Below are 18,028 nucleotides of genomic sequence, written 5' to 3'. Positions count from 1 at the left end.
AAGCACAGGGACAAGACAAGATAATAAATGACAAAACATGACAGTACCCCTCCACTCACCGAGCGCCTCCTGGCGCACTCGAGGAGGAATCCTGGCGGCAACGGAGGAAATCATCAATGAGCGAACGGTCCAGCACGTCCCGAGACGGAACCCAACTCCTCTCCTCAGGACCGTAACCCTCCCAATCCACTAAGTATTGGTGACCCCGTCCCCGAGAACGCATGTCCATGATCTTATGTACCTTGTAAATAGGTGCGCTCTCGACAAGGACGGGAGGGGGGGAGGGAAGACGAACGGGGGTGCGAAGAAAGGGCTTGACACAGGAGACATGGAAGACAGGATGGACGCGACGAAGATGTCGCGGAAGAAGCAGTCGCACAGCGACAGGATTGACGACCTGGGAGACACGGAACGGACCAATGAACCGCGGAGTCAACTTACGAGAAGCTGTCGTAAGAGGAAGGTTGCGAGTGGAAAGCCACACTCTCTGGCCGCAACAATACCTTGGACTCTTAATCCTGCGTTTATTGGCGGCTCTCACAGTCTGTGCCCTGTAACGGCAAAGTGCAGACCTCACCCTCCTCCAGGTGCGCTCACAACGTTGGACAAACGCTTGAGCGGAGGGAACGCTGGACTCGGCAAGCTGGGATGAGAACAGAGGAGGCTGGTAACCCAGACTACTCTGAAACGGAGATAACCCGGTAGCAGACGAAGGAAGCGAATTGTGAGCGTATTCTGCCCAGGGAGCTGTTCTGCCCAAGACGCAGGGTTTCTGAAAGAAAGGCTGCGTAGTATGCGACCAATCGTCTGATTGGCCCTCTCTGCTTGACCGTTAGACTGGGGATGAAACCCGGAAGAGAGACTGACGGACGCACCAATCAAACGACAGAACTCCCTCCAAAACTGTGACGTGAATTGCGGGCCTCTGTCTGAAACGGCGTCTAACGGGAGGCAATGAATTCTGAATACATTCTCGATAATGATTTGTGCCGTCTCCTTAGCGGAAGGAAGTTTAGCGAGGGGAATGAAATGTGCCGCCTTAGAGAACCTATCGACAACCGTAAGAATCACAGTCTTCCCCGCAGACAAAGGCAGACCGGTAATGAAGTCTAGGGCGATGTGAGACCATGGTCGAGAAGGAATGGGGAGCGGTCTGAGACGACCGGCAGGAGGAGAGTTACCCGACTTAGTCTGCGCGCAGTCCGAACAAGCAGCCACGAAACGGCGCGTGTCACGCTCCTGAGTCGGCCACCAAAAGCGCTGGCGAATAGACGCAAGAGTGCCTCGAACACCGGGATGACCAGCTAACTTGGCAGAGTGAGCCCACTGAAGAACAGCCAGACGAGTGGAAACAGGAACGAAAAGGAGGTTACTAGGACAAGCGCGCGGCGACGCAGTGTGCGTGAGTGCTTGCTTAACCTGTCTTTCAATTCCCCAGACTGTTAACCCGACAACACGCCCATAAGGAAGAATCCCCTCGGGATCAGTAGAAGCCACAGAAGAACTAAACAGACGGGATAAGGCATCAGGCTTGGTGTTCTTGCTACCCGGACGGTAAGAAATCACAAACTCGAAACGAGCGAAAAACAACGCCCAACGAGCTTGACGGGCATTAAGTCGTTTGGCAGAACGGATGTACTCAAGGTTCTTATGGTCTGTCCAAACGACAAAAGGAACGGTCGCCCCCTCCAACCACTGTCGCCATTCGCCTAGGGCTAAGCGGATGGCGAGCAGTTCACGGTTACCCACATCATAGTTGCGCTCAGATGGCGACAGGCGATGAGAAAAATAAGCGCAAGGATGAACCTTATCGTCAGACTGGAAGCGCTGGGATAGAATGGCTCCCACGCCTACCTCTGAAGCGTCAACCTCGACAATGAATTGTCTAGTGACGTCAGGAGTAACGAGGATAGGAGCGGACGTAAAACGTTCTTTTAGAAGATCAAAAGCTCCCTGGGCGGAACCGGACCACTTAAAACACGTCTTGACAGAAGTAAGAGCTGTGAGAGGGGCAGCAACTTGACCGAAATTACGAATGAAACGCCGATAGAAATTAGCGAAACCTAAAAAGCGCTGCAACTCGACACGTGACCTTGGAACGGGCCAATCACTGACAGCTTGGACCTTAGCGGAATCCATCTGAATGCCTTCAGCGGAAATAACGGAACCGAGAAAAGTAACGGAGGAGACATGAAAAGAGCACTTCTCAGACTTTACGTAGAGACAATTCTCTAAAAGGCGCTGTAGAACACGTCGAACGTGCTGAACATGAATCTCGAGTGACGGAGAAAAAATCAGGATATCGTCAAGATAGACAAAAACAAAGATGTTCAGCATGTCTCTCAGAACATCATTAACTAATGCCTGAAAAACAGCTGGCGCATTGGCGAGACCAAACGGCAGAACCCGGTACTCAAAATGCCCTAACGGAGTGTTAAACGCCGTTTTCCACTCGTCCCCCTCTCTGATGCGCACGAGATGGTAAGCGTTACGAAGGTCCAACTTAGTAAAGCACCTGGCTCCCTGCAGAATCTCGAAGGCTGATGACATAAGGGGAAGCGGATAACGATTCTTAACCGTTATGTCATTCAGCCCTCGATAATCCACGCAGGGGCGCAGAGTACCGTCCTTCTTCTTAACAAAAAGAACCCCGCCCCGGCCGGAGAGGAAGAAGGCACTATGGTACCGGCGTCAAGAGACACAGACAAATAATCCTCGAGAGCCTTACGTTCGGGAGCCGACAGAGAGTATAGTCTACCCCGAGGAGGAGTGGTCCCCGGAAGGAGATCAATACTACAATCATACGACCGGTGAGGAGGAAGGGAGTTGGCTCGGGACCGACTGAAGACCGTGCGCAGATCATGATATTCCTCCGGCACTCCTGTCAAATCGCCAGGTTCCTCCTGAGAAGTAGGGACAGAAGAAACGGGAGGGATGGCAGACATTAAACACTTCACATGACAAGAAACGTTCCAGGATAGGATAGAATTACTAGACCAATTAATAGAAGGATTATGACATACTAGCCAGGGATGACCCAAAACAACAGGTGTAAACGGTGAACGAAAAATCAAAAAAGAAATAGTCTCACTGTGGTTACCAGATACTGTGAGGGTTAAAGGTAGTGTCTCAAATCTGATACTGGGAAGATGACTACCATCTAAGGCGAACATGGGCGTAGGCTTCTCTAACTCTCTGAAAGGAATGTCATGTTTCCGAACCCATGCTTCGTCCATGAAACAACCCTCAGCCCCAGAGTCTATCAAGGCACTACATGTAGCACCCGAACCGGTCCAGCGTAGATGGACCGACAAAGTAGTACAGGATCTTGATGGAGAGACTTGAGTAGTTGCGCTCACCTGTAGCCCTCCGCTTACAGATGAGCTCTGGCTTTTACTGGACATGAATTAACAAAATGTCCAGCAACTCCGCAATAGAGGCACAGGCGGTTGGTGATCCTCCGTTCCCTCTCCTTAGTCGAGATGCGAATCCCTCCCAGCTGCATGGGCTCAGACTCTGAGCCAGAGGAGGGAGATGGTTGCGATGCGGAGCAGGGAAACACCGTTGATGCGAGCTCTCTTCCACGAGCCCGGTGACGAAGATCTACCCGTCGTTCTATGCGGATGGCGAGAGCAATCAAAGAGTCCACATCTGAAGGAACCTCCCGGGAGAGAATCTCATCCTTAACCACTGCGTGGAGTCCCTCCAGAAAACGAGCGAGCAGCGCCGGCTCGTTCCACTCACTAGAGGCAGCAAGAGTGCGAAACTCAATAGAATAATCCGTTATGGACCGTTCACCTTGGCATAAGGAAGCCAGGGCCCTAGAAGCCTCCCTACCAAAAACTGAACGGTCAAAAACCCGAATCATCTCCTCTTTAAAGTTCTGGAACTTGTTAGAGCAATCAGCCCTTGCCTCCCAGATAGCTGTGCCCCATTCTCGAGCCCGGCCAGTAAGGAGTGAAATGACGTAAGCAACCCGAGCTCTCTCTAGAGTATGTGTTGGGTTGGAGAGAGAACACAATCTCACACTGCGTGAGAAAGGAGCGGCACTCAGTGGGCTGCCCGGAGTAGCAAGGTGGGTTATTAACCCTAGGTTCTGGAGGCTCGGCAGGCCAGGAAGTAACAGGTGGCACGAGACGTAGACTCTGGAACTGTCCAGAGAGGTCGGAAACCTGAGCGGCCAGGTTCTCCACGGCATGGCGAGCAGCAGACAATTCCTGCTCGTGTCTGCCGAGCATGGCTCCTTGGATCTCGACGGCAGTGTAACGAGCGTCTGAAGTCGCTGGGTCCATTCCTTGGTCGGTTCCTTCTGTCATGCAGGTGAAAGAGGACCCAAAAGCGACTTGGCGAAAACAGAGTCTTTAATCCAGTAAAGTAAATACAAACAAAAAACACAACTTTCACTCGAAATGACGAGGACAAACTGGAGACTCGATCTTGAACAGCAGGTGAACAGCAGGTTGCCTCGGGAAGGCACTTGAACCAGACAGACTCAGACACCTGCTCACCACGCAGCATCTGAGGAAAACACGACACGACAGGGCGATACACAAACACAGCACGGTGAATTCTAGACAAGGAACCGACAGGACAGGAACGGAACACAAAGGAAGAAATAGGGACTCTAATCAGGGGAAAGGATCGGGAACAGGTGTGGGAAGACTAAATGATTGATTAGGGGAATAGGAACAGCTGGGAGCAGGAACGGAACGATAGAGAGAAGAGAGAGCGAGAGAGTGAGAGAGGGAGGGGGAGAGAGAGGGATAGAAAGAGGGAAAGAACCTAATAAGACCAGCAGAGGGAAACGAATAGAATGGGAAGCACAGGGACAAGACAAGATAATAAATGACAAAACATGACAGTGGGGCTAGATTAATACAACTTGGGGCCTCTGGGTTCAAATAAAGTGCACCACACTAACACCAGTGTACAGTATAGCTCGCCATTCTCTATTCATCCAGGGAGGGAGTCCGCTTGAAAGCCGGTCTGTCTTCTGAAGACTGTGGTATTATCTTGGGTACTGCTGTTATATCAAACGGTTTAAAGGTGTTAATGTTATATCAAACTGTTTAAAGGTGCTGCTGTTATATCTTACAGTTTAGAGGTGCTGCTGTTATATCATACAGTTTAGAGGTGCTGCTGTTATATCATACAGTTTAGAGGTGCTGCTGTTATATCATACAGTTTAGAGGTGCTGCTGTTATATCATACAGTTTAGAGGTGCTGCTGTTATATCATACAGTTTAGAGGTGCTGCTGTTATATCAAACGGTTTAGAGGTGCTGCTGTTATATCAAACGGTTTAAAGGTGCTGCTGTTATATCATACAGTTTAGAGGTGCTGCTGTTATATCATACAGTTTAGAGGTGCTGCTGTTATATCAAACGGTTTAAAGGTGCTGCTGTTATATCAAACTGTTTAAAGGTGCTGCTGTTATATCATACTGTTTAGAGGTGCTGCTGTAATATCATACTGTTTAGAGGTGCTGCTTTATATCATACTGTTTAAAGGTGCTGCTGTTATATCATACTGTTTAAAGGTGCTGCTGTTATATCATACTGTTTAAAGGTGCTGCTGTTATATCAAACTGTTGAAAGGTGCTGCTGTTATATCATACTGTTTAGAGGTGCTGCTTTATATCATACTGTTTAAAGGTGCTGCTTTATATCATACTGTTTAAAGGTGCTGCTGTTATATCATACTGTTTAAAGGTGCTGCTGTTATATCATACTGTTTAAAGGTGCTGCTGTTATATCAAACTGTTGAAAGGTGCTGCTGTTATATCAAACTGTTTAAAGGTGCTGCTGTTATATCATACTGTTTAGAGGTGCTGCTGTTATAGCAAACTGTTTAAAGGTTCTGCTCTTATATCATACTGTTTAAAGGTGCTGCTGCTATATCTGTACTCGATACCATCTACTGTATGCTGCTCTGTACCATCACTCATTCATATATCCTTATGTACATGTTCCTTATCCCCTTACACTGTGTATAAGACAGTAGTTTTGGAATTGTTAGTTAGATTACTTGTTGGTTATCACTGCATTGTCGGAACTAGAAGCACAAGCATTTCGCTACACTCGCATTAACATCTGCTAACCATGTGTATGTGACAAATAAAATTTGAATCGATTTGATTTGATTTGTTGTATCATACTGTTTAAAGGTGCTGCGGTTATAAACTGTTTAAAGGTTCTGCTCTTATATCATACTGTTTAAAGGTGCTGCTGTTATATCATATTGTTTAAAGGTGCTGCGGTTATAAACCAACTAAAGGTGCTGATGTTTTATATCAAACTGTTTGAAGGTAATTCATTAAAGTCTAGAGACTCAGGTTAGTGTGAATATTTCAAGCGGGTGCAATATATTTTTTATTTTTTTAATCAAGTGAGTCTGCCTCTTGCTCTTTTCCTATTCAACCCTTTCTCATTCCTGTCTTTTCCCGTCCTCCCTCTCCCTTTTCCTGCTTCTCCACCCTCCTTTCCTCGCCCCCTCCGAGAACGGGGCCCCTGGACTACACACTGGTTCCATGACTACCACGTGTTAGTGGGCTTTGAAGAACTGTCATGTTTTTTTTGGCTGAGAATGCGTCGCTGTCTCTTTTTCTCTCTCTCTTGGTTCTTCAGTAAGCAGCCCAAAGGTTAGATAAATAGGACACTGGGCGCGAGGAGATGCAGCTCAGGTTTTCTATCACGCTGGGCTGCTTTGAAATGCATTTGTCCAGGGCAGCATCAGGCCTGATTCTGAGGGTGGAGGAGCGTAGGGGTACTCTCAACGGCGGTGCTGTGGGACGCTGCTACTGTGGGCTGCCTGGGAGGATGAATGGATGGAGAAAAATACACAGGGGATCACTAACCAATGACCATTAGGACACAAATAAGCACGAAGTAGATTATGTGTTACAGCATCAGTGATTGTGGGTTAGAGGACATCTTGATATGTGCATACAATTGCCTTGTAGTTTTCAGTCATCCGTTATATAGTATGGTACTTATACAAAGGCAATCATATTTTTTCACCAGATAATCAAGAAAAATATCTTGATCCACTGCATATCTCATTTAAATACCCACCAGGCAGGAGACCTACAGGCAGGGAAGGAACAAGTGATATGTTACAGAGATTCCTGCCAAGAGCAATAGGCAGTAATGTCTGAGGCTGACAGACAGAGGTAATATAGAGTCTAAATTTAGTTTCTCTAATCCTGCAGGAGCTCTAATGTGCTTAACAATAATGAGATTCATCCCCCTGTAATTCTTTAGCTTCAGCATTTTATTTCACTAGGCAAGACAGTTAAGAACAAATTCTTATTTATGATGACAGCCAGTGGGGTAGCTGCCTTGTTCAGGGACAGAACAACAGATTTTCACCTTGTCAGCTCAGGGATTCAATCTAGCAACCTTTCAACCATTGGTCCAATGATCTAACCACTAGGCTACCTGCCACCCCAAAGCATTATTTTTCCTTTGCTTGATCTGGAAGTGGTATTCCATTCAAGGTAATTCATGAGACATTTCTAAGCAATGAAGTGTGTCCAGTTTTGGACAATGTAAAAGCAATTTATGTAAATTGAATAAAATAAAGTTTGTTTATACAGGTGGGACCATTATCAGTAAAAAAAAAAATATTACATAATTTGTCAAGTAGAGGGCACTGTTGTCATTTAAATTAAAACACAATGGATGTTTGTTTGTTTCAATGGGAGACATTTACTTGGGCCCGACTCCATGAGGGGGAAAAGGGGACTTAGCCCCCTCAGTTGAAACTTGTGCTCCCTCAGTTTTAGTTTTATGTCCCTATATAAAAATAGCAAAAAATTTCAAATGATTGAGTGACAGGTTGGAGCAAAATCTGTATCTCCGCTGCACATTGTAAGCAATGGACAGAGCGCGCCATGTGTGTTGGGGGGCTATGGAAAGCCTCTGGGACAATTAGGTATGAATCCTTTGGGTTTCCATAAAAAGCGTGAAAACACGCTTCTCTTCTGTTGTAGGCTAAGTAAATAAGGTGATGTGCCTCCGCCTGTAATATTATATTTGGATTTATAAGGGTTAAGTTTACCATTGAAGCTGCTTCACTCAACTTTGCCTCGCGCCCCACCATAATTTCAGAGTTAAGTTAGCTTCTTAGCTAGCTGTAAAAATGATATTAGCATATTTAGCTAGCTCAAACCAGCTATTCTGCAACAGCCACGCACGATGGATATCAGAAATTGGTTTCACCAAAGTATCCAAACAAAGCGAAAGGAGAAGGGGAAACCTGGCTAATGTGTCAGTGGTTGTTAAAAGTTCCACTCTGACATCAAAGTCAGACTCGAAGGTACAGGGCTGCTGAAGGCAGTGATGGACCCCGGCTTTAAGTTTCCAGCCACCAAGGTGCACAGAATCCTCAGTCTTCTCAATACAGATCTTTACACTGGAGTCAAAGTGGTCCGCAGTACTTTGGAGTGCGAGAGAAGCTGAGGTGTGACAGTGAGTTTGAAGTCATTTGGGCGCAGTGCCAGTGGCACTGATGCACCACCAGCTCCAAGCAAATGACTACCTTATGTAGGCTGAGTACAAATAACCAGCAATACGTGGTGGACAGTACCGTAGGCCACCAGGACAGAGGACAAGAGACTGTAAAAGACTGTTCTTCAGGCCGTTGGATGCTGTCATTGGTGTAGTATGAAATATTCTGCTAACATAAGAGCCAACTGGTGGAGGGCCTGCGTGCCCTTGACTGAGAGAGCCATACCTTTCTAGATGTGAAAACGTTAAACCACTGCTGGATCTACGCAAATCAAATTTGGTGGAAGCTGAGTTTAGTGTTGCCCACTAGTTTTTGCAGTTTGAAATGTCCGGCTCTGGTTCCAATGAGGACAAATGGACCAATCACCACCTTCCGGAGACACCTGAAACCCCACCTCTTTAAGGAATACCTAGGATAGGTTAAGTAATCCCTCTCACCCCACCCCCCCTAAGTTTTAGATGCACTATTGTTAAGTGACTGTCCCACTGGATGTCATAAGGTGAATGCACCAATTTGTAAGTCGCTCTGGATAAGAGCGTCTGCTAAATGACTTAAATGTAATGTAAATGGACCCCACTTGATATCCTGCAACTATTCTCTGGGCTATGCCGACTGTGCTTACCACACTGAAACATGTATTGACTTTTGGTGCATCCACAGCTACATCCAAGAACTCGTTTTTCACTTTGACAAACGTATTCAGTCAGCACAGAAGGAGTATGCTACACCTGAGGAAAGCTCAACTAATACAATTGGCATTTGAGGGGGATCTTAAAAAGAACAATGGAATGATTGATTACTCGGGAAGTTTTACAGAGCTTCAAAGAGGCTGCAACTCTTCTGTAAAGGTAAGAAACAATCTAGCTGGTTGTTTTTTAAATCAAAATCTTGGTGTTTTCAGCAAAAACATAGGGTATGGAATGGTAAAAGGACTTCATTAGACAGCCTTGATTTTCAACAGCATTGCTTTAGTGTGTGTCAATGGTGCTGGTAAAGCGCAGCGGAGATGTCGCGCCAACCTGTTCCTTCTTGGGCAAAAGCACTCAATGGTCTAGGCATTTGAACTTTTCTGTTTATTTTGGTATAGCATGAAACTATAGTTGGACATCTACTTTGTGCATGACACAAGTACTTTTTCCAACAATTGTTTACAGACAGATTATTTCACTTATAATTCACTGTATTACAATTCCAGTGGGTCAGAAGTTTACATACACTATGTTGACTGTGCATTTAAACAGCTTGGAAAATTCCAGAAAATGATCTATTAGAAGCTTCTGATAGGCTAATAGACATGATTTGAGTCAATTGGAGATGTACCTGTACCTTTCAAGGCCTACCTTCAAACTCAGTGCCTCTTTGCTTGACATCATGGGAAAATCAAAAGAAATCAGCCAAGACTTCAGAAAAGAAATTGTAGACCTCCATAAGTCTGGTTCATCCTTGGGAGCAATTTCCAAATGCCTGAAGATACCACGTTCATCTCTACAAACAATAGTACGCAAGTATAAACGCCATGGGACCACGCAGCCGTCATTACCGCTCAGGAAGGAGACACATTCTGACTCCTAGAGAATAACGTACTTTGGTGTGAAAAGTGCAAATCAATCCCAGAACAACAGCAAAGTACCTTGTGAAGATGCTGAAGGAAACAGGTACAAAAGTATCTATATCCACAGTAAAACGAGTCCTATATCGACATACCTGAAAGGCCGCTAAGCAAGGAACAAGCCACTGCTCCAAAACTGCCATAAAAAAACAGACTACGTTTTGCAACTGCACATGGGGACAAAGATTGTACTTTTTGGAGAAATGTCATCTGGTCTGATGAAAGAAAAATAGAACTGTTTGGCAATAATGGCCATCGTTATGTTTGGAGGAAAATGGGAGAGGCTTGCAATCTGAAGAACACCATTCCAACCGTGAAGCTCGGGGGTGGCAGCATCATGCTGTGGGGGTGCTTTGCTGCAGGAGGGACTGGTGCACTTCACAAAATAGATGGCATCATGAGGCAGTAAAATTATGTGGATATATTGAAACAACATCTCAAGACATCAGTCAGGAAGTTAACTTGGTCACAAATGGGTCTTCCAAATGGACAATGATCCCAAGCATACTTCCAAAGTTGTGGCAAAATGGCTTAAAACTTCTTAAGGCTAGGGGGTGGTATTTTCACATCCGTATGAATAGCGTGCCCAAAGTAAACTGCCTGCTACTCAGGCCCAGAAGCTAGGATATGCATATTATTAGTAGATGTGGATAGAAAACACACTAAAGTTTTTTTTTTAAATGAAGGATGTCTTTGAGTATAACAGAACTTATTTGGCAGGCAAAACCCAGAGGACAAAGCATCCAGGAATTTTATTTTGGAGGTCACTCTCTTTTCAATGCGTTTTCATTGGGAATCTAGAATGCTAAGGCAGTTGGTTGCAGTTTCTATCGCTTCCACTGGATGTCAACAGTCTTAAGAAATTGCTTGATGTTTTTCCTTTGTGTAATGAAGAAGTAGGGCTGTCCAGAATGAGGATCGAGTGAAGTGTACTGTTTGATAGAGGCAAGTGACCTGAAAAGCACGCTCCACTTTGTTTTCCTCCGGTATTGAACGCAGTTTATCCCGTCTTAAATTTGTATCGATTATTTACATGAAAAAATACCTAAAGTTGTATTATGAAAGTTGTTTGAAATGTTTGTTTGAAATGTTTGGACAAAGATTACAGGTATGATTTTTTGTAGTCATGTTGCGCCAGTTGGAACTGGTGTTTTTCTGGATCAAATGCGCCAAATAAATGGACATTTTGGATATATAACAACGGAATTAATCGAACAAAAGGACCATTTGTGATGTTTATGGGTAAGGCATGAATTATATCTTTATTTCTGAGTTTTGTGTCGCGCCTGGTGGGTTGAATTATGATTGTCTGTCTTTGTTTGATGGGGTGCTGTCCTCAGATAATAGCATGGTTTGGCCTTTTTGAAATAGCATGGCCTTTTTGAAATCTGACACGTTGGCTGGATTAACAACAAGTGTAGCTTTAACTTGGTATATTGCATGTGTGATTTCATGAAAGATAGGAATTTAATTTGAATTTGGTGCTCTGCCATTTCACCGGATGTTGTCAAATCGATCCCGCCAAAGGGATTTGATCCATAAGAAGTTTTTAAGGACAACAAAGTCAAGGTATTGGAGTGGCCATCACAAATCCCTGACTTCAATGCTATAGAGCAATTGTGGCAAGGAGGCCTACAAACCTGACTCAGTTACATCAGCTCTATCAGGAGGAATGAGACAAAATTCACCCAACGTATTGTGGGAAGCTTGTGGAAAGCTACCCACAACGTTTGACCCAAGTTAAACAATTAAAGGAAATGCTAACAAATACTAATTGAGTGTATGTAAACGTCCGACCCACTAGGAATGTGATGAAAGAAATAAAAGCTTAAATAATTTATTCTCTCTGCCATTATTCTGACATTTCACATTCTTACAATAAAGTAGTGATCCTAACTGACCTAAAACAGGGAATTTTTACTATGATTAAATGTCAGGAATTGTGAAAAACTGAGTTTAAATATATTTGATTAAGGTGTATGTAAACTTCCGACTTCAACTGTAAGCAGAATTCAATATAACGTAACAATCCGTATTATCAGCATATTCAACAGCATTTAAAAAATATAAATGTTATTTTGTTATTTTGTGATCAAGCCATCAATGTTTTGTGATTACTTGTGTTGTAAAAAAATTTGCTAATGGGTTACAATTAACATGTTTGACATTTCAGTGGAAATACTACTACTATCAGCTTTTTGATAAGTGGTTTAGCAAAGAAATACATCCTGTATTATCGGCATTTGGTCTCCAGTTATTGGCCACCTTACTATTTTGGTCAATTACAATATATATCCGTTTCATTTTGTTCAAAAAGAGACACCGACCTCGTATGCGAAGTGTTTACTAGATAGTTGACTAGCCGTCCAGTAAAATATATATTTTTTTTAAACGGACCTGTCAACTTTTCAATTCGTAGCCCGGTCCGATGTTAGGGGAAAATTTGCTAATTTCAATGCAAGAACCCAAATGACGTCCCTGCGTATAGTTACATATCAGTATGTTTCACCATAGAAATAGATAACTATAATAGACTTTCTTGGTAGCCTACTGGTTTTCGTGGTTATAAATGGAACTGCACGAATTGGAAATGTGTTTATGGTAGGCTGGCATTGCTTATTTGATTATGTGGGTTGAATTTGATCCACAGAAGTGTATCGTGTCGTATTACAACTCATGATTTCCATGTTTGAGGCGACCTATAGGTCTATTTATTTGACAGGACAGCTGTCGATGGCTGCATCTCACTGTAGTAGGCTGCATCTCACTGTAGTAGGCTGCATCTCACTGTAGTAGGCTGCATCTCACTGTAGTAGGCTGCATCTCACTGTAGTAGGCTGCATCTCACTGTCGATGGCTGCATCTCACTGTCGATGGCTGCATCTCACTGTAGTAGGCTGCATCTCACTGTAGTAGGCTGCATCTCACTGTAGTAGGCTGTGGGCTGCATCTCACTGTAGTAGGCTGTGGGCTGCATCTCACTGTAGTAGGCTGCATCTCACTGTAGTAGGCTGTGGGCTGCATCTCACTGTAGTAGGCTGCATCTCACTGTAGTAGGCTGCATCTCACTGTAGTAGGCTGCATCTCACTGTAGTAGGCTGTGGGCTGCATCTCACTGTAGTAGGCTGCATCTCACTGTAGTAGGCTGCATCTCACTGTAGTAGGCTGCATCTCACTGTAGTAGGCTGCATCTCACTGTAGTAGGCTGCATCTCACTGTAGTAGGCTGTGGGCTGCATCTCACTGTAGTAGGCTGCATCTCACTGTAGTAGGCTGCATCTCACTGTAGTAGGCTGCATCTCACTGTAGTAGGCTGCATCTCACTGTAGTAGGCTGCATCTCACTGTAGTAGGCTGCATCTCACTGTAGTAGGCTGCATCTCACTGTAGTAGGCTGCATCTCACTGTAGTAGGCTGCATCTCACTGTAGTAGGCTGCATCTCACTGTAGTAGGCTGTGGGGTATGTTTTGGTTATTTGGATCTCCATTCACCTTTTGTTTACCATGTTTGTTTACTATGAGTGTAAAATATAAATTGTGTCATGCCTTTATTGATCTGATATTTTGTTTTCTAGGCCTACTTGGTACCTCTGTTTTGTTCCGTTTACATTCATTCGTTTGCATTCGCAGTTGTCGGTATTCTAAGCCAAACTGCTATTCAGTGTTTTTGTTTGCATGCATGAACAAATAGGCTACTACTTACAACATTTAAATTGCATTATTTTGGTAAGACAGCAGTGTGTATGGCTGCATTCACATAGACTGTTTGTAATAGGTGAATTACCCTATCTATCTTGTAGCCTATATTCATTACCAAAATGGCCTTGCTTTCGTGTGTAGGGCGCTGTCCATTGTGCTGATACAGCACATTCCTTGGCAATCTGTCACTTCAAAAGCACTCAAAAGCATTTCGCTAAACCCGCAATAATATCTGCTAACGTGTATGTGACCAATAAAATTTGGATTTGATTTGATATATAAATTCTTTAGCATGGTGGTGGTGCTGGTATGTGATGTGGAATGCCCGTCCACGCTGCATACAATATGAAGGATGACTGCTGCTAGCTGTACTCTGCAATAATGTATGACAGACGCCAGCCTAACCCTGCAGCAGCCGGTGTGTAATGTCACGTTGATATTGATACATTATTTAGCTGTGAACTGCATGCAATCAGAGACCCTGGGTTTCTGGAGTTGGTAAAACAACAAATACAGTATATAATATAAATACATTTGTTTGTTGAAAATATAAGTGTGCCGTTCTTAATTTGATTATGTTTGTTCCCATAGAGAGTGTACTTTTCCTGTAGGATACCTGGCTCTACCTGCCATTCAGGTACATACAACCCTTGTTACAGTATGAGCAGTCAGTCAAGAGTTAGATGCAGGCTGGCAGTGGGTCTATGGTCTGATCCAGCCAGTGGATAGTGCTGACCTGGCAGGATTCTGGTTGTGAGTGGGTGTTACAGGGATATATATGGAGGGGGTCTGCTCTGCACTCCTCCACTCATGGGGAAATGCCTCCACTATCTGATTAGCATTCAGCTAGTGCCCAGACTGCATCAAGAAACTCCGCTGCTCTAAAACTCCACACTCCTTCCTCCCTCCCTTTCACCTCTCTCCCTCTCTCTGCATCATTCTGCTGGACCGGGAGGACCCCCCCAATACAAAGTGAATGCCGTGCAGGGGTCTTCCAATCTCAGGGATGAAGGTAAACACAATTCCATATTCTCTTGCTTTTACAAAAAATAAACAGCACTCAACTTGGCTGAACTCAGGGATTATTGTAGTTTGTTGTTGGGCTCACTGGGTGTACAGTAAGTTCTGCATGATGATTTTACAGAGGTTCCTCATTACATAACTGCTGTGGGAATATCAGTGTACTTATGGAAGACATACTGCAGCATAATCTGATGTCTTTGAAGCATTCCCTCTTGACTCATTACTCCATTATCACTACTGATTACAATTCTGACTCCGTAGAAAGATCAATCGATAAATTGATACATGAACAGGTTTTCATATACAATTTTAATTTATTGTTGGTTTTTACTGTAAGGCAGACTTTATAATGTTGCATAAAGACAGCGCTGTTGCAGTTGGTCAGGAGATTTGCTTGCCCAGTCCCAGGGTGGGGATTCACCTGTAGCTTATTGCAACTTTGATTTGCTAATATTTTCCATTTGTGTTCCAATTCTATTTGTGAATATTCCGATGTTTATCTTTCAGTCTGGAAGAACTCTGGGTTTTGTTGTGGTGTTGGTTGTGCTCTGATGCAGTAGGGTTGGGGTTGCAGCATCCCTGCATTTCATGAATCTTGATCACATTGTTTATTTGAATTCCCTTCGTAACATTAACATCCCATGATTGTGAAAATGGTTAGATTAAAATGGAGTGAAATGTCTTCATGTTTCTCGAAACATAATGAGATGGGCTACCTGAAAGGATAAAGAGTATTGAGAGAACTGATATAGCCTTGAGACCGGTACTGATGTTTCTGATTCAAGCCTTCATTTCCTCAGTGCATCCAGCAATGTCCCAGTTATTCAAAGGAAAATGTATGAGAACACATTATCCACAGTCCACTATCCTAACAAAGACTGTGGATTGATGGGTATCACTTGGATGTACAAAACTAATACACATAGAAAATCTATTGATTCTCAAGCCGTTTGTTTTGCTGGAGTTAATTGGGAGGTGAGTTATCCACTTATCCCAAACGATTCCTGAAAACAAACATTGTTTGTTGCACGTAATATCTGAACAGGGGAACACAACCCTTCTGGGCATAACGTGAAGCGGCAGGGCATTAAAGCATCTAACGACCCACTTAGCTTTTCTACAAGTGGTCTGAGGCAGTTGGTAAATATCGAAAGGCTTCAAGTGCAATTTTAGTAACAATGGTTTTAGGAAACAGATTTAACGATGCACCTACAAAGGTTATAAAGATAAACTTAGCCTTAAGATGCTTTTGTGGGCCTCCCGGGTGGCGCAGTGGTTAAGGGCGCTGTACTGCAGCGCCAGCTGTGCCATCAGAGTCCCTGGGTTTGCGCCCAGGCTCTGTCGTAACCGGCCGCGACCGGGAGGTCCGTGGAGCAACGCACAATTGGCCTTGCGTCGCCCGGGTTAGGGAGGGCTTGGTCGGTAGGGGTGTCCTTGTCTCATCGCGCACCAGCGACTCCTGTGGCGGGCTGGGCGCAGTGTGCGCTAGACAAGGTGGCCAGGTGCACTGTGTTTCCTCCGGTGCATTGGTGCGGCTGGTTTCCGGGTTGGATGCGCACTGTGTTAAGAAGCAGTTGGCTTGGTTGGGTTGTGTATCGGAGGACGCATGACTTTCAAACTTCTTCTCTCCCGAGCCCGTACGGGAGTTGTAGCGATGAGACAAGATAGTAGCTACTACAACAATTGGATTCCACAAAATTGGGGAGAAAAAGGGGTAAAAATTCAAAAAAAAGACAATTATTGGGCAAAATATAGGAATAGGGCTGCCTGTGTCAACGCAGCCTCAGTACCAGGAAATGAATCATAGAAATTAGGTCTGAGGGCTAAGATGGGAACACAGAGGCCATTGACACTACAGGGGAGTTAACGGAAATATGCAGTCCAGCGTTATCATCGTTTCGATTCAGCTCACACACACCCAAACATAATTATAGGGATTACCAATCAACAGGTCAAGAGCTGCTGGAGCTGGTGTTACATCCCTACATCCCATTTGTGATGAAGGGCTATGCTCTCAGGATATTTGAATACACCAGATATATCAGAGTAATGCTTTAACAAGATCATAGTGATATGGGCACCATTCAAAATATATATTTTAAGTGGTTTTGATATGGTATGGATAGGAGCGTTTCATGTTTATCCTAACATGTTCCAGCAGTACACGTTTATATCATACTAGGAGTATTTGACAAGCATAACATCATACAGTATTAGAAATAGCTGTCATTGTACTTTATCAAAGATGACTTATTCATTACTTACATAATATAGTTATTGAAGGGAAATGACCACAGGTGGCCCTTGGTGTCCCTACTAACATACTGTGTAGCCAGCGCAGCGCTAGTGCAGTGGGTGTCGTCATTCATTCACCTGCCCTAGTGCCTTTCAGCTGTGTAAAGAGCAGGAGAATAGACACTCCACCCCCACACCTCGGCACCTGGCCTCTCTCATGGGCATGGTTGTCAGGCAGGTAGCACTCTCTGTTCCCTTTTAGGGCTTTTAAGTATCTCCCTCTTTTCCCTGGGCTAGATCAAGGGGAGACAGACATTACAAGGCCTGATCATTATTTAAGTGGCGTCCAGAAGGGGTTATAAACCAGGGAAATAAAAACAAATATAAAGTTAGGTAAGGTAATTGTGTATCTGGGATATCTACAGTTGGTCTGATTGGGGGGGGGTCATTGTTTATTTCTGGATAATAATTAGGAATGAACTTGTGTTATTTACTGGTAAATGCTCATTGGGTGTTAATTACCCTGTTTTGAGGGGTTGATGCCCAAATGGGCCTGTCTTGTCTGGTCACTGCCATCTGTTGGTAGATAATTATCTGTTGGGGGGGAGGTAAAGTGGTAGTACAGCTGACGGTAGTAAAACATACATTATCCCTGTTTAACTGCGCTTGATCCAGGAGAGATGATAGGCTCCGCAGAAGAATAGAGAGAGATGCTCATCTGGGTCCACGCTGATTTATGAGAGAGAAAGGGAGGCAGAGATGGAGTGAAGGAAAGGGAGAGTCAGAGGGAGGGTGGACTCACTGGATGCCCCACTGGATTGTAATGATGATTTGTGTCAGTGCCTGCAGAGTGGCAGGCAGCATAGTATGGGGGATAGACAGCTCAATGATTAATGTTGGGGCCCTGCTGCACCAATCTGTTCAGAGGGATTTGATGATGCTGGTGTGGGTTTA

This window comes from Oncorhynchus gorbuscha, linkage group LG02 (assembly GCF_021184085.1).
Source record: "Oncorhynchus gorbuscha isolate QuinsamMale2020 ecotype Even-year linkage group LG02, OgorEven_v1.0, whole genome shotgun sequence".
Taxonomy (NCBI): Eukaryota; Metazoa; Chordata; class Actinopteri; order Salmoniformes; family Salmonidae; genus Oncorhynchus; species Oncorhynchus gorbuscha.
This window is presented reverse-complemented; position numbering follows the sequence as displayed.